A 24623-nucleotide genomic window follows, 5' to 3' on the forward strand; every position below is an offset into this window, starting at 1 on the left:
GAAAGCTAAATAGATCCTTAATAATAGGTCTATAGTTACTAAGTGGATACTCTAAAGTTATATATAACTTAGATATCATAGACTTAGAATATGTGGTCATTACCTTACCTCCTTTTCCTTGTTTGGATGTGGACCTAGGATAGGATCACTTATTCGAAGGTCTATCATATCTTGTTATATGTAATTAGTAGGCACTATCTCATTATAGAAGTAACTAATGAGGATCAAACCCTTATAAGTATTTCTAGGAATACGACTAATATATGCTTCCTACCCCTCCTATTCTCGCACGTATAGCATCGCAAGATTCTACTTACCAGGCAACCCTTACTTTCCCAACCAAGGAAATGGTGGATGGTTAGGAGAAGAACCCAAAGAGGAACCGGAGGTGATCAACCCTCCGTACATAGCCAGGGTTCCCGCGAACTATTTCGACTACATCAGACCTATGCCCCATTGGGCAACCGTAGTTGAGGGTTGTAGTCGACAAAAACGACAGCGATCACCATTTGGAGACCAACAAGGTTGCTATGACCTAAACCACGGGCGACCAACAGGCAGAGCCCTCCCGGCGAAGACCCGGCTGATCGCGAACGTCGGGGATCAAAACAGGGAGACTACGAATCAAGTCCGGGAACTGCGTGCTATTACATATGCTACCATCTCACAAACTCAAGACTTGGAAAGAAACTACTATTTCAGAGACCAACTCATTAAGGACCTTATCGCCACTTGGGTGAAGGCAAGAGAGCGTCAGGATACACACTCGACACTCGATGAGAGAGTGGTCGCAGCTGAGCGTAGGTCAGCAGAACTACAGGACGCATCGACTTTTTTTCAAGCACCACCGGGGATGTATTATCATGAGCAAAGTTCATTCTACTCACAAGGCCTTTTAGATTAGGTTCATGAGTATGAGTTGGTGCTATTCTATTCTATGTGTAAGCTCAATCCTACGATTTAAGTGGTTATACTAATCGGGGGATTTATTTGCTGCCAAAACTTTTCCTTACAATGATCTGGTGTAGACCTGCATCGACGTCAAAATTTTCTCTAAAACCAAAAATTCCAGAATCATATTAACAAAATGGGCTTACGGCAGGCCCATCTGACTCGAAGGTCTATTAAATGTTAATCACACCACTAAGCATACATCAAATGGTCGTAAGAAGGACCTAGCTTGGATCAAATTTCAAGGTTTCACTTGGATACAAAAACTACTAGATTCCATGGGTTTGTTATATGTGGACTTTATTAGGAATTGCTTTCAGAACACCATAAGAATTGAAATACAATGCACTTAGAACTAAGATAAACTTAGTTAGATAACTCACGACCCATAGCCCTTTCTGACGACTCACTATCGTCTCTCCTTTAAACATTTTGGTCGAAAGGTGCCTTCTTCGTAGACCTATAGGGTGCGATCATAGCAGCACTAATACACCGGATCCCATTAGAACTCCTCAGCTAAGAGTGTTTGGACAAAGATAGTAACTAGGACGAGTAAATTTAACATTTGTACAAAAGTTGCTTCTTCCCATTTCCGTAACTCCATCTCGGGAGTCTTTAGCTGAAACATTAGGAATAGTGTAGCAATGTGCGAAATTTATATATGTGAATATAAATTGTAAGAATGCACTTGAGGTAATCATCCCCACGCATGAAATCGTTCTTCATCATGAAACAAAATTATGTCTTCACCAAGAGGTAACCAACTAACTAGCAAGGCGCCAATCCTGCAGATAGACTCTGCTACTTTTCAAGCTGCAGTCACGGCATCTATGGTAGCCGTCATGGCGCAACTCAATGCTAACAATGCCAGCGGGCGCGGAGATGGTGCCAGAAATACTAACCACGATAACAATCAAGAGCACCAGCGGGCGCCTACCAACGAAAATACCTAAGAGCTAGAAACGGAAGTTTTCGAATAGAAAGAAGTGCAACCCATCTCAAAGATTCGCTAAGAGATAGCAATATATGGCTGCCCCTACAACTACGACAACAGTCATAGCACATGCCTCGACATCAGCCACAACATCTGTCACTCAAGCACCAGACATGCAATATATGGGAACACATCCAAAGTGTAACAAGTGTAACTACCATCACACAGGAGCTTGTCAGATTCCGTGTTGTATCAACTGCAACAGGAAAGGATACCATCCGCTTCTGCAGGACCCCAACTCATCACATCAGCTCAACCACCAATACCAACATAAGTCCAGCGTTCCACCTATGCGGTGAAATGGGACACTTCAAGAGACACTTTCCAACTGAGAGGAATGACAGGGGAGCAGGAGGAGTGTGACGAACAAACCAACAAGGGCAACAAGGAATCTTATTAGGACTTTTGTAATGTTTCCAACAATGAAAACTTTTAAGTACCATATGTTTGTAATGAATTTGGTGAGTTTGCTAAAAATTATTGTCTTTCAAAAAGTAGTTAAAATACCCTCTTGTTAAATCAAATCAAAGACACTCATATGTGACCTTAGGATCATTATCGGCGAGCCGTGATGAATTGATGTATACATCAGGATTAAGTATAATCAAAATACAACAGACTTAAAACAAATAATTTCGTCCTAATTCCTGTTCCATGACTAGTGGTAGTATTAGGATAGAACCATTCACTCGTCGATTTCATCAATATCAAATGACATACGACTTGCATATAACGATCAATCATGGAATGATCGGCCGGGGGTCACAATATAAAGTATCATCACTAGCTATCAGATCATGCTTATTTTCAGCACGAGATGTTGTGGTATGAATCAATTGCAGTAGCAATAACATCGATCAAAACGGAAAACACTAAAAAGAAACACATGATGCACTACCACTCTAATGAATACTTATTACGAATATGACTTACTACATGTGCCATCTGGAAATTCCAGTGTCGTCATTTGATATGGATTGGTTTGGACCATCACCTTGTCAATTGCATATGTTACGAGAAGACCCTCTACCTAACTTGCCGAATATCGAAACCATCGTCTCTCACGAACCTAAATCTGACTTTGACTCTCTGGTCATCCTTCATTGTGAAAACCCAAAGCACTCTCTGGAGGTGTGTTATACCTTCTGTAACCTTTTCAATTTATTCCTAGTAAACCCTTCGAGGATATCATTTGTATATCAGGTCAAGATCAAGCATGGAAGCTTGGAACGAATACGGTTAATCTATCACTACTAAGTGTATATACGAGGATAATATATAATTAAAGTTCTATGAACATTGGATGCATGCTTCCACCCTATTTCATGTTCCTTGTCTGGCTGTGGACCTGGGGCAGAATCACCCATCCAACCGCCTTACCAACCGTAATTACATACGACCTATATGCGCGAGTTAATGATAGATGGACCAGGTATGATTCCTACCAGGAGCTTCGAGACAAGACTATCCAGGAGTGCGAGTGAACGTCCTACCATCCGAATAAATCTAGTCGCGTAAACCAAACCCACATGTTTCCCACCGATCTAACCGACAAACGAGAAACACTACAGTAGGCCCTATGCAGCGCTCCGAGGAGAAGTTATTACTTATGAATTAAAACAGCTAAAGACGTATGGGGTCGACTAGGTCACGCATGACCTAAAACTAGGAGCGATAGTATTCTCCCTAGAGATCTAGAGACACCATCTCTACGACACAAGATGTACAATCTTTACCAATCATAAGAACCTAGAAGGCAAGAGCGGCAGGGCATCTTATCTCATGAGCCGGATCTGGACACCGAGGTTGATGGATTTAGAAATAATGCCACAAACTTCACAATCAGGTTACCCAAGTTAAAGGGTGGTCTCGATACCCTTTGGGTAATTGTTGATAGGTTGACCAAATCCGCGCACTTCCTACTAATCAAGGAAACCGGCAGGATGGAGGAATTTACTAGAACGTACATCAAAGAGATTATACGACCATAGGGTCTATGAATATCTGTTATCTCTAACAGAGATAGTAGATTCATTTCGCGACTCTGGAAACCCTTATAGGGACTAGACTAGGTTTGAGTATGGCCTACCACCAACAAACTGACGAGCAGAGCAAGGAAACCATTCAATCCTGGGAATACATGCTAATGGCTTGGGTAATTGACTTCGGTAAAGCGTGGGAATGCCTATTTACCATTCATTGAATTTTTTCACAACAACAACAATCACCCTAACATCAAGGTCACTCCATTCGAAGCTCTCTAAAGCCGCAAGGACAGATCACCACTACGTTGGGCTGTAGTGGGAGATACACAGCTAGCGAAGGAGCAAGTCCCTAATAGCACCCTCTCTGGCCCTGAAATCATAAGAGAGATAACGGAAAAGATCGTGAAAATTCGAGAAAGACTAAAATCATGTCGAGATCGACAAAAGAGCTATGCAGGTAAGCGACTCAAACCCTTGGAATTCCAGGTTGGTGACCATGTTCTACTGAAAGTCTCACCGTGGAAAATAACGGCACGTTTTGGTAAATGTGGGAACTAAATCCAAGATACAACGGGCCATTTGAAATCTTCGCCAGGATTGGCCATTGGCAGACAAACTTCGACTGCCACAGGAACTTAATAACGTACATCTTACCTTCTACGTATCGAAATTAAAAGAAATGTCTATCTGACGAGACCCTCGTGATACCACTCGACAAAATTGAAGTCAACGAGAGTCTCCACTTCGTAGAAAAACCGATGGAAATCAAGTTGCATCCCTATTGTGAAGGTCCATTGGAACATACACGAGGACCCAACTTCACCTAGGAATGCAACGATCATATGAAACAAAAATACCCGCATCTTTCCCCAACCCTTGAAGTCCCAGTCAAAATACTAATTTCAGGACGAAATTCCTTCTAACGGGGGGATGATGTGACAGTCGTCAATTTCTGGTCAAGTCAAAGTCAAATAAAGTCAACAAGTCAAACTAGTCAACTCAACTAACCCTTGTATACTAGGGTTTTCGTTATGTAATTATTGTTCAACTCGCTATTTTAATAAGAAGTCATCACATGGAAAGTTCATAAGTTTAGGATTCTTGAACCCAGATCGGGGTAAGAGATGTAACAAAATGATAAAACACTATTTCATACCCATTGGAGGTGTGTAAGATCCTTAAACATGGCTTATTGGGGATTATGAACCTTGCATTTCGAAGTTAAACACTCACAGAGGTCACAAACTAAGTCTCTCTCGATCTCTCTCACTCTATCACTCTCTATCTTAAATCTCTCCCAAATCTCTCTATATATGAGAAATCTCTCTAGGTATGTGAAATCTCTCCCAAATCTCTCTCTATATGAGAAATATCTCCCAAATCTCTCTTAGTATGAGAAATCTCTCTAAGTATGTGAAATCTCTCTAAATGAGAAATCTCTCCAAGTATGTGAAATCCCTCTCAAATCTCTCCAAGTATGTGAAATCCTTCCCAAATCTCTCTCTAAATGAGAAATCTCTCCAAGTATGTGAAATCTCTCCCAAATCTCTCTTTGAATGAGAAATCTCTCTATGAATCAGAAATCTCTCCGAATATGTGAAATCTCTCCCAAATCTCTCTCATCTTCTGATAATCACTCAGGGCATCCCGACCTTTAATTTAGGCGAAAACCGCTTGAAAACGGATGTTTACGCGAAAAATAGCCTTAAGGAGTCGAACCCTCTTAAGGAGCCGGACCCTATGAAGGAATCGAACCTCTTAGAGCCGAAACCCTTCTAATGGAACCGAAACCTCCCTTAGGGACCGAAGCTTCACAGAACCAAAACCATCAACAGCCGAAATGAACCGAGCCTTCGGTCCATTTCGCTTCCTTCCTGCTCTCGGTCTATTTCGCATGTGAGCCTCGCCTAGACCAAGCTTCGCCTTCACTTCCCTTCTTGTCTGCGAGATTTCCCGGACCAAAGCTCCTCTCGGTTCTCATCTGCACCCGAAGCTCCCTCTCGGTTTTAAGCATGTTGGGACCGAACTTCGGTCCTGAGTATCAGAACTTTGCAAATTTCGGCCTTTTCTTCCGGTTTTGCATCCTTTTAGCATTTTAAGCCCGTTTTTCGTGATTTTATTGTGGGATTTGCACTAAAAATCATATTTTAACATATAAGACCCTAAATATTCATAATTTAAACACTTTTTTAGGGAAATATTTATCTAGGAATAAAATCTAGTGGGTGAGATATTTGAGATGGAGTGTTGACTTTACCTTAGTGTGTAACACAAGCAACCTCCCATACCCAATCCATGACCATCCCCAGTTACTATTCCACCATACCTAGTCAGTCTTTGTCCTTTTCCCACCATAATTCCAGCCACACTCTTCGTCAAAGTCTAGGAAACTCTTATCTCTCCTCACTCTTCTCTCATTCTCCACCACAGAACAAACTCCATTCTCTCTCTTTTCTCTCTCTAAAATTCGAGATTCAAGGGATGAATTTCAACTTCTTCATCTACTTTTGGTAAGTAATATTATCCTTTATAAGATCATTCAACTTCTTTCTACTCAAATCATAGATTTCTTACACAAACATCATCATAATTATGTTAGATCTTCGAATCTTCAAGCAATCTTCTAAGTGTTCTTATGTTGAGCACTTCTTTTCTTCAACATGCATCCACTGAAATCACACAAGGTGAGTTCATACCCCTATCTTTTCATGTTTTTAATACTGTGACAACCCGAAATTTCCATTCTGTATAACATAGCAAGTCAATAGAAGTCAGAACAGTTACTGTAAATTTTTAGACTTTTTGGAATAAGTTTGAGTATTTCTGGATTTACGCTTTAGGAGAAATCAAGAGAGAGGATGCCCTAGATTATTTTGTGCACCTTACAAGTTTCAAAACTCCACAAGGTTGGAGTTTACGGCTCAAATGATATTTTGGACCAAAAACCCCAAGGAGTATAAATATGGCCCTTAGCCATATTTGTTTCATTTGTTCTATTTTCAACTAGAGAAAAAACCGATTCTCTCCCAAGGATCTTCAGCTTTTCATTCCAAATCGTAAGTCCTTCTATCTAAGAGTGTTATAGGGCTTGTTATGTGTCTTAGCATCAAGAAATGACAAGGAATAACCAAGATCAAAGACTTTACGGCCCAAGAACACCTTGGACCATAAACCTTTCTTTGATGGCCAAAAGAGTGCCCTAGTCCCTTCCTTTCCTTGTGAAACTAGTCTATACTCATACCTTAATGTGAGTGAGACTTGAAAGCACAAAATACCATGGTCCATATTAGATTAGGGCTGCAAACACCAAGGGATTTGGTGTTAGGGCCGTAAACCTCTTTTAAGGGTGCAAATGACACCCTAACTCCTTAGTAAGCTTTGTTTAGTGGCATAGAACCTTACACCATTTACCTAACGACCATAATTCACGATATGGTACTCCTTACCATGAGTTTATGGCCGTAAACTCATGGGGGAGTGGTCCTAGGGCCGTGAACACCCAACAAGGTCATTTTAGGACCTTAAACCCTCCCAAACACTTGTTTAAAGCTTTGGAGCACTTAACCACTTAAGCCCTTAGAGTTTTAAGCCCCTTTTGGTGACCAATGGAGAGTTTACTGCTAGGATTAAACTCCCCTGGGCCGTAAACTCCAATAAACATGGTCATTGGACCATAAACTCCCGTATGAGGCTTTGCACTCCTTTGTTGCAACCCGATAGCCTCCTAGCACTTGACCAAAGGGTTTTCCTCGCAATAGGATGTTTATACGTGTTTAATTAGTGTTAAAATCACTAATTGTTTATATACATATGTCTTCATATGTAATTAGGATCATAGTGTGTGTCTAAGTCTTCACTTGACACCAAGCACTTGTCCGACACTTCCTTCCGATCCGCTTACTGCAGGTAAGTTCATACCCCTTGAATTAACCTTTTAAATGTTTCTAAATGTTTTTAAAAGCTTTATGGGGGGGGGTTACAAGTTGAATCATGCTAGTTATTATATCAATCACATGTGATTAATAACTAACATGCAAATGGATTTACTATACGTTAGCTGTTTTACCAAACAGATTTCTTCAAAGGACTTTCTTAAACGTTTTTATATGTTTAAAACTCTTTATCAAAATGCTTTATACACTATGTGCTTCCTTTCAAACTTTGTTACAAATATATTTCAAACAAAGATTTTCTTTATACCTCAACTGTTTATTCAAACAAAATATTTTCAAACCGTTTTATAAACTGACACCAAGTCGATCTTTTCTTAAATATAAATCTGTTCCAAAGGTTTTACAAAACTCCTTTTATGCTTTTATATTATGAAATGCATGCTTGTATATGTATAGTTATATAAGAAATGTTTAAAGGACTTAGGAAGGATAAAGTGCTTTATTTCCTTTTCCCCATTGGGATGTGGTCTGGTAGGGTATCGGTTATCCGTCCGAATGTTGTCTAAATATTAGTTATATATCATGTATACATATGTAGACATAAAAGTTCCCTCGGTCAGTTCAGTACCTTTGGCTAGGAAAGGTATACCTTCGTTAATACTTGTACATTTCTAGTAACTATTATAGGTATACTTAGGAGATACTACTTGCTATTCCTATTACAAGGAATTACACCAGAGTCAGTTCATTCATGAGTCCATACGAATACATGTTGCTTGTTGTCACACCCCAAAACCGGAACGTCGGAAACGTTCTAGGGTGGATGACGTCATGTCAAGTATCACAACATATGCAGTATAGTAATCAAAGTACAATAACCATTGCATTAAAAGAAATAGTTTTACATAAGTTACATTTTATAGAGACATCAAAGTAATACGAAAACTAGTATAGATGCAGCTCGGTTCTAGGTTGGCTTCACAAAAGCTTCGGGGATGTACCTGTCTATCTCTGACCTGAGAATACAAGTTATTTTGAAAGCGAGTTTTAGCAATTTTATAAATGCTAGTGAGTTCATAAGTATTTAGTGTCATTTGTGTAAGTAACCAATTTATTCTAAATAACTTTATAAAAAGTAGTAGTTTGGAATCTACGGTGTATTAGCGTCCTTTCCAGAAAATCCTATATTTTCTAATTAAAAGCAGTCTTCTACCAAGACTCGACAGTGTTATGTTTTAAAGAGAAATTTTCCCTGAAATACTACCATTACCCAAAATACGGTATTTGACTTTAAAAAAGTAGGAGAATATCACTAGTTAAAATACTAGGGGAAAATAATGTATGCCTCAGCAGAAAACACTGCTGACTAAGCCAAAAGAAATCATAGACTCCAAGAGAGTATCGACTGAATGATACGCCTGACTCAGTCTAACAAAAGGAAATACAGACCCCAGACGGTATCAAATGTACGATACGGCTAGCAAGGTCTAAAACAAAGAAACACAGACCTCAGATAGTATCAAATGAACGATACAGCTAGCAAGGTCTAAAACAAAGAAACATAGACCCCGGACAGTATCAAATGAACGATATAGCTAGCAAGGTCTAAAACAAAGAAACCCAGACCCCAAACAGTATCAAATGAACGATACAGCTAGCAAGGTCTAAAACAAAGAGACACAAACCCCACGCAGTATCAAATGAACGATACAGCTAGCAAGGTCTAAAACAAAGAGACACAGACCCCAGGCAGTATCAAATGAATGATACAACTAGCAAGGTCTAAAACAAAGAGTAATCCTAAGAGTGTTGTTTCATAAATAAGTGTTAATTCTCGTTACCTTAAGGCCATGAATTATAAGGTAAACATGGAGATACTCGTAACCATACTAATTGACACTAGAGTACTTGACGCCCTGCAAGCATCAGAATAAATGTGACATTTGTCACCCCTTGGTTTGGTAGGTCATGGACTGTACCTAGCAGTCAGGGTGCGGGAGTGTCAGTCCCGTATAGATCTACACACACAATGCCCGCTCTCCCTCCAGGAAACTCTAATTACCAACTTGACGACGGGGAGATCTGTGTCCTGAAGATGCATCTCGTGTCCTAAATTCTATTAGAGGCGCTGGAGAAATGATATAGACTCGCGAATGAACTGACTCCATTTGAATTCTCGTACCAGAAAGAGTAAATAAAACCTCTAACTATTCCTATAATAGTTACTAGTGTCTCTGATCTTATGAATGATGAATGGAAGGATGCCCTTGCTACCCAAGGGAAATGAACTGCTCGATGTAAACCTTTATGTCTATACGTGTATACATGATATATAACTAATGTTTAAACGACCTTCGGACGGATATCCGATACCCACCAGACCACATCCCAACGAGGAAAAGGAAATAGGGCGAACTAGCCTTCCTAAGTCTTTTAAACATTATTTATATAACTATACAAGTACAGGCATGCATTTAACGAAGTAGAAGTATAAAAGTATGGAAGTATAGAAGAAACCTTTGGTAAAACCTTTGGAAAACCTTTGAAAATAAGAATTTACGTCTTGATATCTTTATGTAAAACAAGCTTTGAAAATCGTTCATAAACATGTTTTGAATATAATTTGATAACACAAAATAAGTAAAGAAAACCTATGTTTAAAACACTGTTGTAACTGGTGTAGAAGTAAAACATACAGCACGAGAGATAATTTGAGAAAAGATTTAAACAAGTAAAGACATTTTGGAAAACCATCTATAGTATTGTACTAGGTAAAACAATTGAAAGTGTGATAAATACTTGTGCATACGGGTTATTAATCACATATGATGGATATGATAACTAACATGTTTTAACTTGTATCCCCCCCCCATAAAAGCATGTAAAAGCATTTAAAAGGTTAATTCAGTGGTATGAACTCACCTGTTGTAAGTGGATCGGATGGAGGTGTCGGTTGGGTGCTCGGTGTCAAGTAAAGACTTGGACACACTTAGTGATCTATTAACATATGATGACATATGTTTACATATAATTAGTAATTATAATACTAATTAAACACGCATAAGCATCCTAATGTGCGGAAAACACTTTGGTCAAGTGCTAGGAGGCTATTGGGATGAAAATAAGGGAGTGTATGGACTCACATTGGAGTTTACTCTTCAAATGATGCCCCTTATGGGTGTTTACGGTTTCAAGACCACTTCCCCCATGAGTTTATGGCCACAAACTCATGGTAGTAGTGTCATGGGATGTTTAAAAGTCTTATCTCACTCATAGAATCATGCTAGAGTCGAGTCAAGGGCTATGGAAGTGATTGGGGCTTGAAATGGACATTTTATGTAGTTTACGGTCCTTGGACCACTCCCAAGGGATTTTACGGCCGTAAACACATGAGTTAAAGTCACTTATATGAGCATATGAAGGTGTTAAAGGCACTTAAACACCTTGGAAAGGTGTTTACGGTCTATGAAGGTGTTCTTGGTGAGTTTACTACCTTAAACACATGAGTTTACGGTAGTAAAATCATGTTTGTCCATGAATCATATGTTTTGGTGCATCAAATGAAGGATTACAAGGCTCTAGGCACTCATGGAAGCTTTTGGAGGTGTTTGAGGGGTAGTTTAACACCCAAAAAGGTGTTTATGGTCCTTGAAGATGGGTTTACTGTCCAAGGATATTCTTAGACCGTAAACTCATGTTTACTCCCCATATGCTAAGATTTTGGTGTTCTAAGTCCTTTCATGTAAGCCCCTAAGTCATAACTAAGCTCCATAAGTGGTTTGGAAGGGTTTTTGGGCATCAAAACCCCATTTATGAGTGTTTACGGCCCAAGAGTGTTCTTGGACTGTAAACTCATGTTCTTGAGGGTTTTCGGTAATTTAAACACGAATTTGTAAGTTAAATGAGCTAAACAACAAGTTTGGGTAGATCACTTACTAGTTTGGGGCTTGAAAGAGGCGATTTTGGACCAAACCCAATTTGTAGAAGGAGAAAGTAGAGAGAGAGACTCCTAAGATGTGAAAAGGGTTGGAATGAAACCCACTCAACCCTTATATAGGGTGGAGTTTATGGCCTGGTTGGGGGTCCAACTGACACCAACCGCGAACGGGTTTTTTTTTCATGACTACCGTTAAACACGGCAAATTTTAAAAATTATACCTCCTTAATTTTTGTTCGCTTGATGAATATTATTTAAAATATTCCAACGGGTTTAAATCCGGTCAAAAATATTTTTGGGATAAATTTGGCTAATTTTTGACGTATTTAATTTCGACGTTGAAACTAACAGAAATTTTTGGGTTGTCACATAATCCCCCCGTTAGAGGGAATTTCGTCCCGAAATTAGAGTTTAGGTAAAGAAGTAGGCATGAATGATCGAGTAATGAGATGAGGGCACTTCCTATTCGAATGTTCCTCGCACTCCCAAGTGAACTCCGGTCTTCGCATGGCGTTCCAGCGAACCTTCACTAGTGGGATGCGGATCCGCTACGCTCGCTTGATTCCTCGGTTTGCAGTTTACTACGGGTTTTTCTATGAAGTTAGGGTTCCCAATGATTGCAATTATGACGAGTGGGTTTATACTAGTCACGTCGGACAAATGCTTTGTCCATGCTGGAGACACGAATAGACTACGGTGGAATTTTTATGGAATTCCAAAAGCAGTCGTGGTCTGAGAAGGGTTGGACCAATTCTTATAAAGAATCTCGGATTGTCCTAAGCTCTCGGAAAGATAGAGCTTTTCAGTTCTCAGAACATAATGCACTTCTATGGTGAGATCATCACTGGTGTGATCGCCAATTTGAAGTTCCAAATGTTCTCTCATACTGTGGGTGTAGTTCTTCGGGTTGGTTCTTAGAAGACTCGGGTATCCTCGGGTTCGTGTTTCCTACTGATTGGCTTTTAGAGGTTTTATGGTCCATCGGATGTATTGGCTACACATTGGTATGTGATTGGTTTCGTGGAATCTATCTCAACTTAGTGCAAAATGGACCTGCACTTCCGATTCTTGAGGTGTTTCTAACGGAGACTCTCTAAGTTAATGAGATAGGGCCTTAGTAGACGATGGTTAGAGGGTTTTAGATTTCTTCTTCGATTAACAAATGCTTTCACAGTATGATTCTTAACTTGGAAGGAATCACGCTCTTACTTGCTTCGTTGTTTCATGGATAGTAGCCTCTGCTCAGGCTAAGTTAGTTCTTAGAGATTTTCTGAAGTGTTGGACTATCTCAAGAGGTGGTTCTACTATTTCTGTGTGAGATAGTATACATGGAACACCTGGTAGTCCAATAAATCTCTAAGACATGCCCTATTCTCTAAGGTGTCGGTTTATTCCAGTAGCAGAAAGCGCGTGTTCTTGTATAACCCATCGACTAACACCTAGACTGGTGTCAAGTCTAGAATCTCTTCGGGATCTGGGTTATAAGGCTTAACGCAACCTACTTTTGTACTTTATTCAAGTATTTTGGCTGTGGAGGTTATCCTGTGGTTCTTAGCATTCTAGTATTCACTTCGGAGAATGCAGTCTATCGTCTACAGAGCGACGGTGACTTCTACCACGTGAGGAGGAGGCGGAGTGTCCTAGGCACTACTCGTCGGTAACGGGGTGGACGAAGTGCCTGAGTAGTGCGAGCATCTTCTACAACTACTCTTCTGGGGGTTCTGAGTCTTCTTGATTTTAGGTTAAGGCTAGAAGTAAAGGGTTCCTTCACTCGGAACGTCTAATCTCCTCATCCACTCTTCTCAAGGTTTAACTTATCGTAGCTTCCGGATTTCCGGTATATCCGCTGAGATGCTTAATTCTTGGGATTAAGCATGAATGGATGGACGTAGTCAATGTCCTTGACTCTTACAACTCATATTTCTTTACCAACTGAGGGTGTTAGCTACTATGTTGGCTTATCCGAGATGACAACAAATTTCGGATTTGTGGTCATTATAGTAGCTCAACCCACAGGGGTTCTCTTGACTCTATCTCCCATTCCATGGGATAGGATGAAGGGTTTTACTATCAGGTTCGTGGTAGAGCTCATACTTAGCTTAACCACTAATACTTAGTGTATGCAGGCCGTATATAATTAAGGTCGGCAGGATGTTCAGTTGTGCGACTCCACCCCAGACCCATAACCCAACGAGGAATAGGGAGTAGGGAGTAAGCACACATCTTAAATCTTTTTGATCTGAATTATATACCACCCTCATGCATATACTCAATTATAGTAGTCAGTCCCATGAGTTCTATCCTCTTGATTCACGAACCTGATTGTGAGGTGTGAAGGGTCCTTCTGGGGTTCTACAGAGTGGGTTTCGGGTGGTTATCGTCTTCTGGAGTGCCTATAGTGTCTTTCGCTTCGGTTTTTATCTGTCTAAGAAGGGTTGGTTAACAGCGCGCGGTACCTTTCTTCTAGGTACTTCGGAAGGTTTGAAATAAGTGTGACGACTGATGGATCGCATTAGTCTTTATTATTTTTATTATGTTTAGGTTTGGAAGAACCTTTATTTGCCGAAATGGCTATGGTGAAAGTTCTTTTTACACAGCACTAGCAATTTACACATGGTTGCACTAAGTCAAAACATGATGGATAGAGGCGTCGAAGTTGGCATACTTCAACATGATATAGAATGAGGGTCGATAGGGTCATGTGCTAAATGGGCACACAAGTTCTTGGCGTCTCGGGTCTCGTCCCGTGTATCACTGTCGCGGATACTTGGACCGATAGAGTCGACACGGAACTATAGAGGGTCCTGAGCATTTCGGAATAAGGTACCTTTCATGAATGGTTTCTCACGAGGCCTTTCTATAATCACCTAACATATAATAGTCATGTATAATTAAGGTGGGGAGGACTGTTGACTGAGCGACTCCGCCTTAAATCCACAACCAAATGAGGAACAGGAAATGAGGCAGCATCACTCACTCGAGGTCTGTCCATCTTAATTATACATGGCTTTAATGTATATGTCAAGCCATTATAGCTCTACCTGATGAAATTTTAAATTTTATAACAGTGTTGTGACTTTCGCCTTAACGGGGAAGTAATCACATTTAGAATTAGCCTTTTAATGTTTTTAGTTAGCTATCTAGGATTGAGAGATGTACCAAAAATCTACCGGGTTCCTTGATGCTTCTCCCTAAGCATTAGAGTTAGACTCTTCCTGTGTCCTTGTCTTTTCTTTCAGTTGAGCAATCCCACTTTAGGTGCCCATTCTCACAACATAGATGGCATATTGGATTGGTCGTTACATTGGTGGTTGATATAATAAGCTCAACTGGGGTTCTGCAGACACGAGCGGTATGCCCCTTCATGTTGCACCGAGTACAACAAAATTCCCGGCATACACCATGATGATGGTAGCTACACTTGCTGCAGTGGGAAAGGTTTCCTAGGTATGGTCTTCTTGAAGTCGGGATGGAAGGGCTGGCAGGGGTATTGACTATCTCAGCTCGTTGCCCCTCGGAAGGTCCTTGAGCCGAGGTACTTCCCTCTTCGTTCTTGAACTTTCTCTTCATTGGATTTGGTTGGGGTTCTTGGGTGGCTGGGTACATAGAGGTTGGTTGCTGCTGTCCATTACTTGGATCGGAATTCCCGATAGGGCTCTTGCTAACATTGGCATTGTTAGCATTCAGTTGAGCCATGACAGCTGCTACGGCTGCCGAGACTATAGCTTGGAACGTAGCTTCATCGAATAGGAGATTCGGTTTCTTCCTAGTGGATCGGTTATGCTTCTTTGGAGGCACGGTTTTCCTATACGGAGAGGAACACAAGCTGATGAGAGACGATGGTTAACTCTAGACGTATATGTCCTTACTATAATAGGCATAAATTTTTCCCGCTCCTCGGATATTGGTTGTCTGAGTGTCGACTTACATCCCTATGATGTAGTCCGGGTATTCAAGGTAAGGGTATGAGTATCGGAAAATCCATAAGATGGGTGTCGTTCCTACTAAGTTACCTTTATACTGGGAAAGGTTCACTCTCTGGCTTGGAAAGATTTGAGGGAAGTTCGGAACGAGCATCACAGAAGAAAAGGCTCATGAAGACTTATGGCTAAACATTCTCAATCAAGGTTTTGAGATCCGATCTAATCGTATTACTTGCGATGGGAAAAGGCGATTTACCTAACACATTGTGTGAGTAGTGTAATCACTAACTCACTAAATTGTATTATTTTATGGGTGTATTAGCGTGACGAATACGAGGAAAAGACACTTCTCGGGTTCCATGTACTGGCTCCCTCTGTCTACCTCATATCCTCGACTGGGGCTGGCGTTGGTTTTCTTCAGATAGTTACCTAGGGTTCTTTTCTCATGAAGACATATTGAATTTCTATTCCGCCTTACTTCCGATCCTAACTTTGAGTGTCATCACTTCATGATGGATGACTGGAAATCTCAGAAGTTCAGGCGAATTTCCCATCGATGTCCCTAAAAAGGTATAGGCACTTGGTGGTTTCAATAGTCTCGTCTTGGTTCATTTATTTCCGAACTGGAAATCTTCTCAATGAACCTCTTCTGGGTCTGAATCAACTCTTCTGTCGAACACTAAAGTGGATAGGGTTTTCTACAGGGTTCGTGCGAGAATGGAAATGTCTAAAGAATCCTAAGAGATTATTAACATTTCACGAAGTGATCTATATTGAGTCCTGCTAAAATTACATAGGGTACACAAATCATATATAGCTTAGATCCGATAGACCTTCAAATATGTGATACTACTCTATATCCACATCCCAACGAGGAAAAGGAAATAGAGCGAAACCACACATTCTCAGTCTATGGGATCCTTATTATATATAACCTTGGAAGTGTACCCTTTGTAATCATAGGTATATCAATAAGCGATCTTTTAGTTTTTCACACAAAGTTATCTATGGATCCTAAAATACCCCTATGGTATTTTAATTTCTTGTTTGATTCTTAACTTCTAAATATGATTCTGGGATTAATGTGAGTCTTTTAGTATTCCAAAATATTCCCATAGTATTTTAAACTTCATGTTTGGCTCTAGCATTCCTATTTGGTAAGTTTTAGACCTGTTGCAACACCACTATCACTCCCAAGCACACGTTCATCGCATCTCGAATAAATGTAGTTGATCAGGTTACATTTATTCCAGCTTATGATTACATAACTACCCAGGTTTGACGGTAATGCTCAACATCTGAATACTTTTATTCTTGTTCTTCTTGTGATACTTTGTTCGGGTGTTTAGATTTTGGATGTTCTTATACGTTGGTAAAATATGGCTATATTTTAAAGTATAATTCTTGGTCAGATTGTTTTATCCCTATGTATTTATAGGTTGTATATCTTTTATGAATTGATATACTTAGCTCACTATAAACAATGCTCTGATACCAATCTGTCACACCCGAAAACTGGAACGGCGGAAACGTTCTGGGGTGGATGACGTCATGTCAAGTATCACAACATATGCAGTATAGTAATCAAAGTACAATAACCATTGCATTAATAGAAATAGTTTTACATAAGTTACATTTTGTAGAGACATCAAAGTAATACAGAAACTAGTATAGATGCAGCTCGGTTCTAGGATGGCTTCACAAAAGCTCCGGGGATGTACCTGTCTATCGCTGACTTGAGAATACAAGTTATTTTGAAAGCGAGTATTAGAATTTGTATAAATGCTGGTGAGTTCATAGGTATTTAGTGTCATTTTTGTAAGTAACCATTTTATTCAAAATAACTTTATAAAATGTAGTAGTTTGGAACCTACGGTGTATTAGTGTCCTTTCCAAAAAATCCTATATTTTCTAATTAAAAGCAGTCTTCTACCAAGACTCAACAGTGTTATGTTTTAAAAAGAAATTTTCCCTGAAATACTATCATTACCCAAAACGGTATTTAACTTTAAAGAAAGTAGGAGAATATCACTAGTTAAAATACTAGGTGAAAATAACATATGCCTCAGCAGAAAACACTACTGACTAAGGCAAAAGAAATCATAGACTCCAGGAGAGTATTGACTGAATGGATATGCCTGAATCAGTCTAACAAAAGGAAACACAGACCCCAGACGGAATCAACTGTACGATACGACTAGCAAGGTCTAAAACAAAGAAACATAGACCCCATACATTATCAAATGAACGATACAGCTAGCAAGGTCTAAAACAAAGAAACACAGATCCCAGACAGTATCAAATGAACGATACAACTAGCAAGGTCTAAAACAAAGAAACCCAGACCCCAGACAGTATCAAATGAACGATACAGCTAGCAAGGTCTAAAACAAAGACACACAAACCCCAGACAGTATAAAATGAACAATACAGCTAGCAAGGTCTAAAACAAAGAGACACAGACCCCAGGCAGTATCAAATGAACGATACAGCTAGCAAGGTCTAAAACAAAGAGACACAGACCCCAGGCAGTATCAAATGAATGATACAACTAGCAAGGTCTAAAACAAAGAGTAATCCTAAGAGTGTTGTTTCATAAATAAGTGTTAATTCTCGTTACCTTAAGGCCATGAATTATAAGGTAAACATGGAGATACTCGTAACCATACTAATTGACACTAGAGTACTTGACGCCCTGCAAGCATCAGAATAAATGTGACATTTGTCACCCCTTGGTTTGGTAGGTCATGGAGTGTACCTAGCAGTCAGGGTGCGGGAGTGTCAGTCCCGTATAGATCTACACACACAATGCCCGATCTCCCTCCAGGAGACTCTGGTTACCAACTTGACGACGGGGAGATCTGTGTCCTGAAGATGCATCTCGTGTCCTAAATTCTATTAGAGACGCTGGAGAAATGATATAAACTCGCGAATGAACTGACTCCATTTGAATTCTCGTACCAGAAAGAGTAAATAAAACCTCTAACTATTCCTATAATAGTTACTAGTGTCTCTGATCTTATGAATGATGAATGGAAGGATGCCCTTGCTACCCAAGGGAAATGAACTGCTCGATGTAAACCTTTATGTCTATACGTGTATACATGATATATAACTAATGTTTAAACGACCTTCGGACGGATATCCGATACCCACCAGACCACATCCCAACGAGGAAAAGGAAATAGGGCGAACTAGCCTTCCTAAGTCTTTTAAACATTATTTATATAACTATACAAGTACAGGCATGCATTTAACGAAGTAGAAGTATAGAAGTATGGAAGTATAGAAGAAACCTTTGGTAAAACCTTTGGAAAACCTTTGAAAATAAGAATTTACGTCTTGATATCTTTATGTAAAACAAGCTTTGAAAATCGTTCATAAACACGTTTTGAATATAATTTGATAACACAAAATAAGTAAAGAAAACCTATGTTTAAAGCACTGTTGTAACTGGTGTAGAAGTAAAACATACAGTACGAGAGATAATTTGAGAAAAGATTTAAACAAGTAAAGACATTTTGGAAAACCATCTATAGTATTGTACTAGGTAAAACAATTGAAAGTGTGATAAATACTTGTGCATACGGGTTATTAATCACATATGATGGATATGATAACTAACATGTTTTAACTTGTATCCCCCCCCCCCATAAAAGCATGTAAAAGCATTTAAAAGGTTAATTCAGGGGTATGAACTCACCTGTTGTAAGTGGATCGGATGGAGGTGTCGGTATCAAATGTACGATACGGCTAGCAAGGTCTAAAACAAAGAAACACAGACCTCAGATAGTATCAAATGAACGATACAGCTAGCAAGGTCTAAAACAAAGAAACATAGACCCCGGACAGTATCAAATGAACGATACAGCTAGCAAGGTCTAAAACAAAGAAACCCAGACCCCAGACAGTATCAAATGAACGATACAGCTAGCAAGGTCTAAAACAAAGAGACACAGACCCCAGGCAGTATCAAATGAACGATACAGCTAGCAAGGTCTAAAACAAAGAGACACAGAACCCAGACAGTATAAAATGAACGATACAACTAGCAAGGTCTAAAACAAAGAGTAATCCTAAGAGTGTTTTTTCATAAATAAGTGTTAATTCTCTTTACCTTAAGGCCATGAATTATAAGGTGAACATGGAGATACTCGTAACCATACTGATTGACACTAGAGTACTTGACGCCCTGCAAGCGTCGAATAAATGTGACATTTGTCACCCCTTGGCTTGGTAGGCCGTGGACTGTAGCTAGCAGTCAGGGTGCGGGAGTGTCAGTCCCGTATAGATCTATACACACAATGCCCGTTCTCCCTCAAGGAGACTCCGGTTACTAACTTGACGATGGGGAGATCCGTATCCTGAAGATGCATCTCATGTCCTAAATTCTATAGGAGGGGCCGGAGAGATGATATAGACTCGCGAATGAACTAACTCCATTTGAATTCTCATACCAGAAAGAGTAAATAGAACCTCCTAACTATTCCCATAATAGTTACTAGTGTCTCTGATCTTATGAATGATGAATGGAAGGATGCCCTTGCTACCCAAGGGAAATGAACTGGTCGATGTAAACCTTTATGTCTATACATGTATACATGATATATAACTAATGTTTAAACGACCTTCGGACGGATATCCGATACCCACCAGACCACATCCCAACGAGGAAAAGGAAATAGGGCGAACTAGCCTTCCTAATTCTTTTAAACATTATTTATATTACTATACAAGTACAAGCATGCATTTAATGAAGTAGAAGTATAGAAGTATAGAAGAAAACTTTGCTAAACCCTTTGGAAAATCTTTGAAAATAAGAATTTATGTCTTGATATCTTTATGTAAAACAAGATTTGAAAACCTTTTATAAACACATTTTGAATATAATTCGATAACACAAAATAAGTAAAGAAAACCTTTGTTTAAAACACTGTTGTAACTGGTGTAGAAGTAAAACATACAGCACGAGAGATAATTTGAGAAAATATTTAAACAAGTAAAGACGTTTTGGAAAACCATCTATAGTATTATACTTGGTAAAACAACTGAAGTGTGATAAATCCTTGTGCATGCAGGTTATTAATCACATATGATTGATATGATAAATAGCATGTTTTAACTTGTATTCCCCCATAAAAGCATGTAAAAACATTTAAAAGGTTAATTCAGGGGTATGAACTCACCAGTTGTAAGTGGATCGAATGGAGGTGCCGGTTGGGTGCTCGGTGTCAAGTAAAGACTTGGACACACTTAGTGATCTATTAACATATGATGACATATGTTTACATACAATTAGTAATTATAATACTAATTAAAAAGGCATAAGCATCCTAATGTGCGGAAAACACTTTGGTCAAGTGCTAGGAGGCTATTGGGTTGCAAATAAGGGAGTGTATGGACTCACATTGGAGTTTACTCTTCAAATGATGGCCCTTATGGGTGTTTACAGTTTCAAGACCACTTCCCCCATGAGTTTACAGCCGTAAACTCATGGTAGTAGTGTCATGGGATGTTTAAAGGTCTTATCTCACTCATAGAATCATGCTAGCGTCGAATCAAGGGCTATGGAAGTGATTGGGGCTTGAAATGGACATTTTATGGAGTTTACGGTCCTTGGACCACTCCCTAGGGATTTTATGGCTGTAAACACATGAGTTTACGGTTGTAAACTCATGTTAGTCCATTCTCTTGTTGTTTGGTGGTTCTAGGCTATGTAGGCAAGGTTCTAGTCACTTATATGGGCATATGAATGTGTTAAAGGCACTTAAACACCTTGGAAAGGTGTTTACGGTCTATGAAGGTGTTCTTGGTGAGTTTACTACCTTAAACACATGAGTTTACGGTAGTAACCACATGTTTGTCCATGAATCATATGTTTTGGTGCATCAAATGAAGGATTACAAGGCTCTAGGCACTCATGGAAGCTTTTGGAGGTGTTTGAGGGGTAGTTTAACACCCAAAAAGGTGTTTATGGTCCTTGAAGATGGGTTTACGGTCCAAGGATATTCTTAGACCATAAACTCATGTTTACTCCCCATATGCTAAGATTTTGGTGTTCTAAGTCCTTTCATGTAAGCCCCTAAGTCATAACTAAGCTCCATAAGTGGTTTGGAAGGGTTTTTGGGCATCAAAAACCCCATTTATGAGTGTTTACGGCCCAAGAGTGTTCTTGGACTGTAAACTCATGTTCTTGAGGGTTTTCGGTAATTTAAACACGAATTTGTAAGTTAAATGTGCTAAACAACAAGTTAGGGTAGACCACTTACTAGTTTGGGGTTTGAAAGAGGCGATTTTGGACCAAACCCGATTTGTAAAGGGAGAAAGTAGAGAGTGAGACTCCTAAGGTGTGAAAAGGGTTGGAATGAAACCCACTCAACCCTTATATAGGGTGGAGTTTATGGCCTGGTTGGGGGTCCACCTGACACCAACCGCGAACGGGGGGTTTTTTTTTCACGACTAGCGTTAAACACGACGAATTTTAAAAATATACCTCCTTAATGTTGGTTTGCTTGACGAATATTATTTAAAATATTCCAACGGGTTTAAATCCGGTCAAAAATATTTTTGGGATAAATTTGGCTAATTTTTGACGTACTTAATTTCGACGTTAAAACTAACGGAAATTTTTGGGTTGTCACACTTGTAGAGATACACTTACTTGAATACACTTACTTGGATACACATACACTTGCCAGGATACTTTTACATAGATACCTGATTAAAAGCATGCTTGTATATGTATAGTTATATAAATAATGTTTAAAGGACTTAGGAAGGCTAACCCGCTTTATTTCCTTTTCCCCGTTGGGATGTGGTCTGGTAGGGTATCGGGTATCCGTCTGAAGGTCATTTAAATATCAGTTATATATCATGTGTACATATATAGACATAATAGTTCTAATCAGTCAGTTCAGTACCTTTGGGTAGCAAAGGTATACGTTCATTGATATACTTATATGAGTACGTTTACATAAGATACGCTTACATGGGTGCGTTTACATGTACGATAATAGGACAGACATAACTAGGTGCTATAGCGTGGAACGATTTCAGGATCTAACTATACCAATGAATCACAACGCATTGTGATAGTTATATTGGGTATACATGATCATGGTAATGTGGGTGTTCGCGGATTGCAAACATGTAGGGGTCGTGTGTGGGTCCCAAAATCTCTTTGACAAGGGAGCATCTAGCCTGGGATCTAGCCATCACATTATGCCTTATCCCTCAAATAAGGCAAAATAGTACAGAAGTAGCCACTTATTACAAATACTACAATACTTACGAAATTACAATAGATTTAAGGTAGTTAGTACGGCTGTAGTTATTTGATACTACACCATAGTACCATTTCATTTTCCCATTTACACTCACTTCGTGAACATTCACACGATGCACGGTAATGTACAAACTATACTTTTGGTTAATGATAGTCAAATTTAGGAAAACACACACTCTTACAAGAGACACACACAGATACTAGATGCCTTGGTAGAAGGTTACTTTCAGTAGGAAGCATAGGGCTTTCTAGGATGTTCAAAACGTTTTCATACTTACATTTCATATACTTACAAATACTTACATTTCATACGTACAAATACATTCTTACAAATTAAGACACTAAAATACTTATGATCTCACCAGCTTTAAAGTTGATCAACTCTTTCAAATAACTTGTATTCTTAGGTCAACAGTAGACAGGTACCGATGCAAGGTTTAGAGAAGATTAAGCTCGTTTAAGACTCATCTTTCATTTTGATTCATATTTTAGTGTCTATTAGACATATCAGAACACTTGTATTAAAATTATATTATTAATGCAATGGATGATGTTGTTGCTTGTTTACTACTATTCATTATTGTGATACTATACATGATGTCCTCCGCCCCAAAACGTTTCTGCCGTTCATGGTTTTGGGGTGTGACAAATACAAGTTAAAACACCAAGAACATGACTAAACTCAAACATCAGCTTTCAACAGAAAAGTTAATGTTCATTCACGAACTGTTTTGGGTAACTTAAACATTTTAGTTTTCAAAACTATATTAGATGCAAATAGTTCATGTTTATACCTTTAAAATGACTACTTGCACATGTCCATACAATTTTTCTAGTATTTATGGTGATTTTTACAAAACTGTTTATCACTCTAGCTACGAATTCGAACCAATCAGTGAATATGAATGTTTTCACACCAGTTAGAGACTTTTTAAAATCATAATAAAATTTATGGACAAACAATACACATTTTTTAATCTCTCAGAGTTTACGGATTTAGTTTTCGATTTAGTATGATTTTTCTATAATTATTCCAACAACAGGAACAGGAAAGATAACACTAGTAACTTGCTGAGCAAGGTGTGTATTATCATATATAAATACATGTTGGTTATATTGCATGTCTTTTACCTCATTATAGAGGTTTACATCATATGTGAAAAGGATTTCTACCACTATAAAACGTTTTTGATAAGCTATAATAGGTATAGTTTATGTTTCGTATACATTACAAACATTTATGATAAACTATGGTAAGTATAGTTTATGTTTCATATACATTATCAACATGTTTCCATTAACACAGCAAACACATTTCGGAAGGTTCTATTACCATGGAAAAAGGTTTTACACTCACGAACACTACATGTAAACTTGTTAACGTAAATTGTGAGACATTCTTCTTAGTACTCCTAGAGTACAGGTTAAAATTCGTGGTAGTTATAACCAAAGTCTCTTGTAGGGAGAACGTGATAGTTGTGTATAGATCTATATTGGGCCTGACAAACCCACACATGAGCTGCATGCAACAGCTAGACCGGCAGGTTTGAGGTGACAAGTGTCATTATCTTTTTCGACGCCTGAGAAACGTCGTGGCAGGTTCATTAGTGATAGTATGGTTATAGCGACTCACATAGGGAGTTAACAACACATGA

The sequence above is a fragment of the Lactuca sativa genome, chromosome 3 (assembly GCF_002870075.4).
Source record: "Lactuca sativa cultivar Salinas chromosome 3, Lsat_Salinas_v11, whole genome shotgun sequence".
NCBI classification, from domain to species: Eukaryota; Viridiplantae; Streptophyta; class Magnoliopsida; order Asterales; family Asteraceae; genus Lactuca; species Lactuca sativa.